Source organism: Microtus oregoni, unplaced genomic scaffold (genome assembly GCF_018167655.1).
Source record: "Microtus oregoni isolate MIOR12 unplaced genomic scaffold, Mior012 000017F_ref0000208, whole genome shotgun sequence".
NCBI lineage: Eukaryota > Metazoa > Chordata > Mammalia > Rodentia > Cricetidae > Microtus > Microtus oregoni.
This window is the reverse complement of record NW_024543076.1, coordinates 8,913,416-8,921,449: the sequence shown is the minus strand read 5'-3', so window position 1 is coordinate 8,921,449 and position 8,034 is coordinate 8,913,416.

The following is an 8,034-nucleotide window of genomic DNA, read 5'->3' as shown; positions in this document are numbered from 1 at the left end:
AGATGACTACCTTGCTCAGCCTAGATATAGTAGGGAGGGCCTTGGACCTTCCCCAAAGCGATGTGCCTTATCCTCTCTAAGAAGTGGGTGGGGGCTAGTGTAGGAGAGGTAGGTGGAGGTAATGGGAGGAGGCAAGAGAGTGAGAACTGGGTTTGGTACGTAAAATGAAAAAAGGAAGTTTTTTTTTAATGACCCCATTTTATTGATATAAATATCAATATATCAATATATGTCCAAGACATATATATCAATATATATGTCTATATATATATATATATATATATATATATATATATAGAGAGAGAGAGAGAGAGAGAGAGAGCTTGGAGTACTATGGTGATGGGTTTTTAAAAGTCCTTTTTCATTGATCACTTTAGCTCCCAACAGATTTCTCACACTGATTCTAATAATTTTTTTCTCCAAAGATTCTTCTCTGTGATAAATATATTTCAAGTAGGTAACCAAAACTTTTGAATCTCCTAAAATGCTTATTGCAAGATTGACATCTCCCTAGGGATACAGAGGAAATGATATAAGGGGATATTGTTAAGAATGGGGGAATAACTAGGGAAGGTGAGGCATATGGAAAGTAGGAACCTTAAATAGCTTCCTTTGATGTGGGATTTCCGTCTACATGCTGTGATTATTATTAACGATTAAAGGAATGCTGGGAGAAAGGAGGCAGAGTCAGACAGAAGCCATGTAGCTTCTCTGGAGCCAGATAGAACTTTAGCAGGTAAGCCACAGCCACGTGGCAATACACAGATTACTAGAAATGGGTTAAATTAAGATGTAAGAATTAGCCAATAAATAGCTAGAGCTAATGGACCAAGCAGTGTTTTAAATAATATAGTTTCTGTGTGATGATTTCGGTTCTGGGCAGCCTCCCACCTCCATTCTTTACTCATTGTCCAGGGAACCGGGGTTCCTTCATCACAGTTCCTGTGAGAATTGCAGTTAGATGCCATCAGTCCCTCTCAGAGTTATGAGAAAGGCTTTGTCTCATATGTTTTTCATATGTTTAGGTCTCCAGTCAGTTCAAATTAAATAAATGAAGGTAACTCTGTGAAACCTGACTTTTCTAAGTGACAGAGATGAAAGGGTGATATAAGCTGAAGATAGCACCAAGTGGGTCTTGTTAAAGTCTTTGTATAAGTAAACTGCAGCATTGTGGTATGGGATCAGATGCTTAGGCATGATGGGAAACTCTAGAATATGAAAGCCTCAAACCCTGTACTAGAAATGGAGGCCACAAAAATAAAAAAAAAACCACTTAGACTTACACATTCTAATTACCACAGATGACACTCTAAATCTAACGTGGTTGAACACAACACCCTACTAATGTTTATCTAAGTTGCCGATATGCAGAACCTGAATTAATAACATATTTAATGAATGTACAAAGTATATGGTAATTTTTAATATACTGTGATAAAAATAAATTCACAATACGAGAAGACATAGTTGAAATGCACATTTTAATATAAAAGATTTTTTTGGAAGTAGATGTTCTGCCAAGAGTACTTCTTATCCAGAACATTCTGATGCCTACAGATATATGTTAGAGCATAAAGGTTAAAGGAAATTCATATTCAGTTTATCATGAGCAAAAGAAAATTGATATCTCTTTTAAAACTAGAATTTTTCTCAGCAAACATTTTAAAATGGAAAAGATGTCTGGAGTTATATATAAAACATGAAAATACTTCCTATTTCTAAAAAAGAATAAGAAGTTGGAATGTGAGAATGGGAAGCAGAAGGCATTTGTTAATTTTCAAACTGGAGACAAATGCTGAGGTGCCTTCTTAATAAATCAAAGCCAGGTTCTCCCAGTATCTCTCCGCCACCACCTACTAGAGAGTAAGACTCGCATACCCCACACTCTACCCTAAACTCTCTAGCTACTTATTATTATTTGTACATATCTTTGACTGGTAATTGTGGTGAGAATTGTCTTCTATCTTTATTCTTTCAATATCTTAGTTCTTTGTTAATTTCATGTATTTATGTAATACAGTCTGGATACCTTCAATTTCTCTTATCTTGTTCATACTACCATTATACTCCACTTTCATCCCATAAACCCCATTCCAAAAGCTATTATCTTTTAATTTTGTTCTCTGACACATTTAGTTTAATCAGGATCATTTGCCTGGCTATCTGATTGGGATTGTCCATTAAAACCTAGTATGTCAACAGGATGTAAACAAATGAAATCAACGATCCCGACTCCCTGGATTTATCAACTGCAAATAACTTGGTAGTAAGTGGCAGGGCCCCATGAGTTCCTTCTCTATCCAAGATGAGCCAATAATAGGGCCTTGTTTTTGTACAGTAATGTACAGGCATCTGCAATTACTGTGACTCTGTGAATGCAAAGCTTGTCCTCTCCAGAAAATGGACATTTTTAACCCTTCTGATGTCTTTGGCCTCCTACAGTTTTTTTGACCCCAATTCAGAGTATCTTTTTATCTTTACAAAATATGGTATAAATTCACAATAGGAATAAACAGTACACCACTACACAGTTTCAGAACCTCTGTAACCATAGATCTCAACATTCACTCCAATTTGCTAGGAAGAAAGGCTCCCTGGTTAAGGCTGAAAATAGTATTTGCTATTGTGTACAAATCCAAACTATGTAGAAGAAAATTTGAAACCATACCAGTTCACCCAAGCAACACTATTAAAGTCCTTTCTCCCAGGCACTATCAACTTCCTTATAATGGTCCTCTGATTGGGCTTACAATACCAGGAACAGATTCTTTTCTGTTTACTTGCCTAGAAAATGAATGAGACAATAGCTGTTTACATGGACAACTGTGAGACCAATATTGCACATGTGAGAATGTGTTGTCAAACATATTTGTATTATATTATATAGGGTTTACACCTGGGTTAGAACACTAATGCCATTCCTCCATTGCAGCTGGAATTGCATCTCCTGGGACAATGAAAAAAAAAAGTAGTGAGAAGTAAGATGCTCCTAACTCAGTTCCAGTTTGATTTCTGGACATAATGGACACACAGTTTTTCATGTCTTCAACAACAGGATCTTAACATCTACTTCTGATGGACGAGCAAGAGTAATGGAAATAGTCTACATTGTTTTAGGGTATCTTAGATCTACTTGACCAACAACTCATAAGAAGATATTTCATGCTATTATAAAGCTAACTTATTCTTAAAATTCCACATTAATGCTTAACAGAATTTCAATATGGTATCTCCTTAGAAACAGAGACTAAATGAGTGGAACTCACCACTGGTTTTTTTTTTCTTTTTAAACAAGTGTGAACCAGTAATTAACATAATGTTTAATGTTTTGGTACATGTGAATTATATCATAATGAATTTTTTTTATCTAATGTTCATAGATACATAAGGTACTACAAATATTCAAACTATTGACTTTACCTTTTCTTTTTCCTGCTTGTTCTCCTGGTGCATTTCCTTTTTCCACATAGTATCTCTGCTAGTTACATGTCTTTATTCATTTATTATAATCATTGTTAGTTGTAGTAATTTTATTGATAATCAAATGTATTTCATTTGAGTATTGAATGAGAGTGATTCACAGGAGCAATATTCTCCTTATGAATGTGTATACTGCTGAAGGAAATATCTCTTTCTCACTGACTACTATCTGTCAGAACTTACTTGGGGAGAAGTAAGACATCATGAACCTCTCTCTCTTTAGCTAGCATTATCTGTCTATAAGTTCTAGGATTGGAGCACATGGGTCTTTCTCCCCACAGTGACAGTATATTTACATAACCAGGTCCCTTCTCCCTCAAGTGACAGGATCCTAGCAGACCCAATACTATGCAAGGCATATTCTAGTAGTCACAGTTGCTCTGAGATGAAGAGTATAGTAGTGATATCATGTTTTAAACACAGATTTCCATCCCATGGGAGTTTGAATCTTGGATTTTGCATTCTTTTCCACCCTGTATTCTATGACGCTCTTAACCCTTGGGGAGATGACATAGAAACCAAGTATACAGATGCAAATTCAACATTCCTTTACTCTAAGAACTTTGAAAAACTGTGAGTCTTTGAAGTCACCATGTCCACCACAAGCAGTACCTTTCTAATCAAACCTGATTATAACATGGGTCTGTGGGTATAAATGTAACTGTTTAGATGCAAAGTTAATATGTACATCATGTTTATTTAAACAAAACAATAGCAGCAACTTCTCCTTCACCTGCACAGCCACAGATTGACCAGATTTATAGTATCAGATATTCCTATGGAAGGAAAGTCTAGTATTTTCAAAGAAAGATTTATTACCCCTATTACTGATTTGTCATTATAGCACTAGTGAGCTGACTATGCCTGACTTGTTGAGAATCTAGCATGCAGGGCCCACGGTTAAGGAAGGTTTATATTGACAATTCTTCCTGAGCATATTGCATAGCACTTTCCAACAGTATGAGAGCTAGCCATCAGGGGGAAAGATTAAATCCTAGTTCTGGTTTGATTTCTCTGTGTTCATTGACCAAAGCATGAGGTAACTTCAGTAACCATTTAATTCTGGTGGAGAATAAACAGCTGTGGCAAATGAGTGTATTGTTTTAAGGAGCTCAGAGGCATCTCTGACCAACAATTTATAAAGAAGTGACTCAGCTCTTACTCTAAATCTTTTATTTAATAAACTTGGGACTGCTTATACTTTCACTTAGGCCTGCATTCAAAACACTTTTATATGTTTCCTGTGATTAACTTGCCTATGAGGTTTCAAAAGATCATTTTAATAAATCCTTTCTTTGAGTTGATCCTCCCTCATCTTTTCTTTCTTTCTCTTCCATTTTCCTGATCTTTCACAAATTCAATTTGATCCATCTCTCTCAAGTATCCCCTTGTTCATGTCATAGTCCATTTGCTTTTATCTTCCCCCTAATTTCTTTCACCTGCTTCCTCCCCATGACTCTTTTTCTAGTTTCCTGGCCTTACACAAATTCATTCCCATCCAAATGATATAAAAAAAGTGAAGCTAGAATCACATGTGACAGAGAACATATGATGTTCTCTTTCTGACCCCATATAATATTTTCTAGTTTTACCAATTCTTCCAATATCTATATTTTCTTTTTCTTTCCAACTGAGTGCTTTTTCATTTTATGTGTATACTACGTTTTCATTAGGCATTCATCTGTTGATGGAAATTAAGATGATGCTATTTGTTAGATATAGTGAAAAGATCAGTGTTGTGTGAAAAATGGCCTTGTACTGGTTTAATAAAACACTGATTGACTAGCAGCCAGGCAGGAATTATAGGTGGGACAATGAGAACAGGAGAATCTGGGAAGAGAAAAGGCTCAGTCTGCAGTGGTCACCCAAACATAGAGGAAGCAAGATGAGAATGCCTCACTGATAAAAGGTACCAAGCCATGTGGCTAATACAGACAAGAATTATGGGTTAAATGTAAGTTATAAGAGTTATTAAGAAGCCTGAACTAATAGGCCACCCAGTTTATAATTAATGTAGCTTTCTGTGTATTTTTTGGGGGACTGAACGTCTGTGGGAACTTGGTGGGAAAGAACCCTCTGTCAATAGATTGATAATGAACATGAGTGAGGAACTATCTCTGTAGCTTGATCTTATGATATATCTACTTTTAGCTTTGTGAAAACTCACATTTATTTATATAGTAGCAATACCAATTTGTTTTTTGTTTTTTTATTGAGAAAAAAAATTTCCGCCTCCTCCCAGCCTCCCACTCCTCCCTCTCTCCAACCATTCCTTCCCCCATCCCCCCACTCCTCTCTCCGTCCCCCCACTCCTATCCCCCTCCCCCCACTCCTCTCCCCCTCCCTCTCAAGTGTGAAGAGCAGTCAGGGTTCCCTGTCCTGTGGAAAGTCCAAAGTCCTCCCCCCTCCATCCTGGTCTAGGAAGGTGAACATCCAAACTGGCTAGGCTCCCACAAAGCCAGAACATGTAGTAGGATCAAAACCCAGTGCCATTGTCCTTGGCTTCTTAGCAGCCCTCATTGTCCGGCATATTCAGAGAGTCCATTTTATCTCCTGCTTTTTCAGTCCCAGTCCAGCTGGCCTTGGTGAGCTCCCAATAGATCAGCCCCACTGTCTCAGTGGGTGGGTGCACCCCTCTTGGTCCTGACTTCCTTGCTCATCTTCTCCCTCCTTCTGTTCCTCATTGGGACTTTGGGAGCTCAGTATCCTACTCAACATCGAATTGTTTCTCGTTTCTTCACATCCTCACTAGCATTTATTTTCACTTATTTCTTGTTTATAGCATTTCTAAGGGGGTTGGTGCAAGATGGAATTTCAATGTGTTTTAGTGTCCACTTATTTATGACTAATGTTTTTGTACACTTTAAAAACACATTTTTAAATTCCATTAAAAACCTGCTATTCAGCACCATTTTTGAATGTAAGACCAGCTCTTGAGGAAAAGAATAGTGTAGAGAATGAGACTGTAAAAGTCAAAGGCAAATACTTACTTAAAAATTAGTACAACAAAGAAACTTGTTACGGAGATAAAAACATGAAATCTTTGCCTTACAATGGCCCAAAATAAGCTTGTGTCACTAACACAGGTACAGAGTTATTCTGTGCCTCAGAAAATAATCCAAGGGTCTTTGGAACACTAAAAAAAAAATTTACAAAGTATGTGGAGATTATCATAATGGCATATGCCAAACATGAAGTTATATGAAAAACTGCATTTAACATAAAAAGTTTCATTTCTCCAAATAAATAAAAAAGCCCCTACAAAGTAACATAAAAATCCTAAGTCTTAAATAACAGGCCCTTTGATCTAACTGTATTACTGACGTGTACTGCTTCAGTCTCACACAAATGCCTTTTTTTCTTGATTTACTGTCATTGGTTCTGCTGGCATTATCTACCTCTGCTCATATATTTTTGCCTGGATGAACAACAACTCCCAATAGTAGTCACTGACTACTGTTATTATCAGCTACTACTATCAATTGATCGAAATATTTCCATTCTATTGAGAAAGCCATTTTTTCAACTTAGGGTTACTGAACTGAAGTATCTTCTCTTAATAAATCATTTTATATTAAATAAATATCTTTTCTAGGGTATTTTTTTTAGGGTATTCTTAAGGTTAATCTAGTTTTACCTTTTCTTCTTTTTTAAGAGCTTTGTATTGGATTATTTTAGACACAAATTCAACATGGTATCTTTGGATTTAAATATTAATTTTAATGTATAAGAACATGAAATATCAAAGGAGAATAGTAGAATGTAGATTACTGAGTACTGTACTGAAAATTTGAGAATTTGTGGTGCTTTACAGTTCTTTAAAATTACAAAAAATCTTATATATACAAATGAAACTATTTTATAATGTTTTAACATTCAAATTTGAGTTAATAATCCAAGTTTTCAGAAATAGAAAAGAACCTAGAATTTTCTCTAATGAAACCAAACAAAATGTTTGTGGGAAGCATAAGAAGTTATGTCATTGCAGAAAAAGATATGAGTAGATATGTAATCAGAAATAGATAAATGATAAGATAAATCAATAGGTAGAGGTATGGTAAAAGGTAAGGTGTTGGCAGAAAAATTTGAGAAGAAAATTCATTTGACAATGCAGTAGAAGAGTTAAAGGAGTAAAATATGTGCTGAGAAAACTGAAGTGAGTTTATCAGTTTCTAGGCTGCTCATGAACAGAAAAATAATAATATTTCTATGGTGACAACTGGATATTGACTAGTAATAAAAATGCCCTAAAAATCTGGATCAACAAATTAGGAATTGTTCTCTTACTGAAGACAAACACATACATAGAAAAGTATAATACTTGACTAACAGACACAGCATACCATCATATGTTGAATGTGACTTTCCAAGTGTCCTTAAATGCTAGGTACTATATAAGAATTGCTGTGTTGGATGAAACTTGAATACTTTTCTGTTTTGCCTTTTGTAAGCTCTTCAACTAATGACAAATTGGATAACTCCCAATGTAGTTAAAGTTTAGTTTTGTAGAAAATCAATTTGTTTTCATCTTATTCATCATTTTCACTTTCCTGA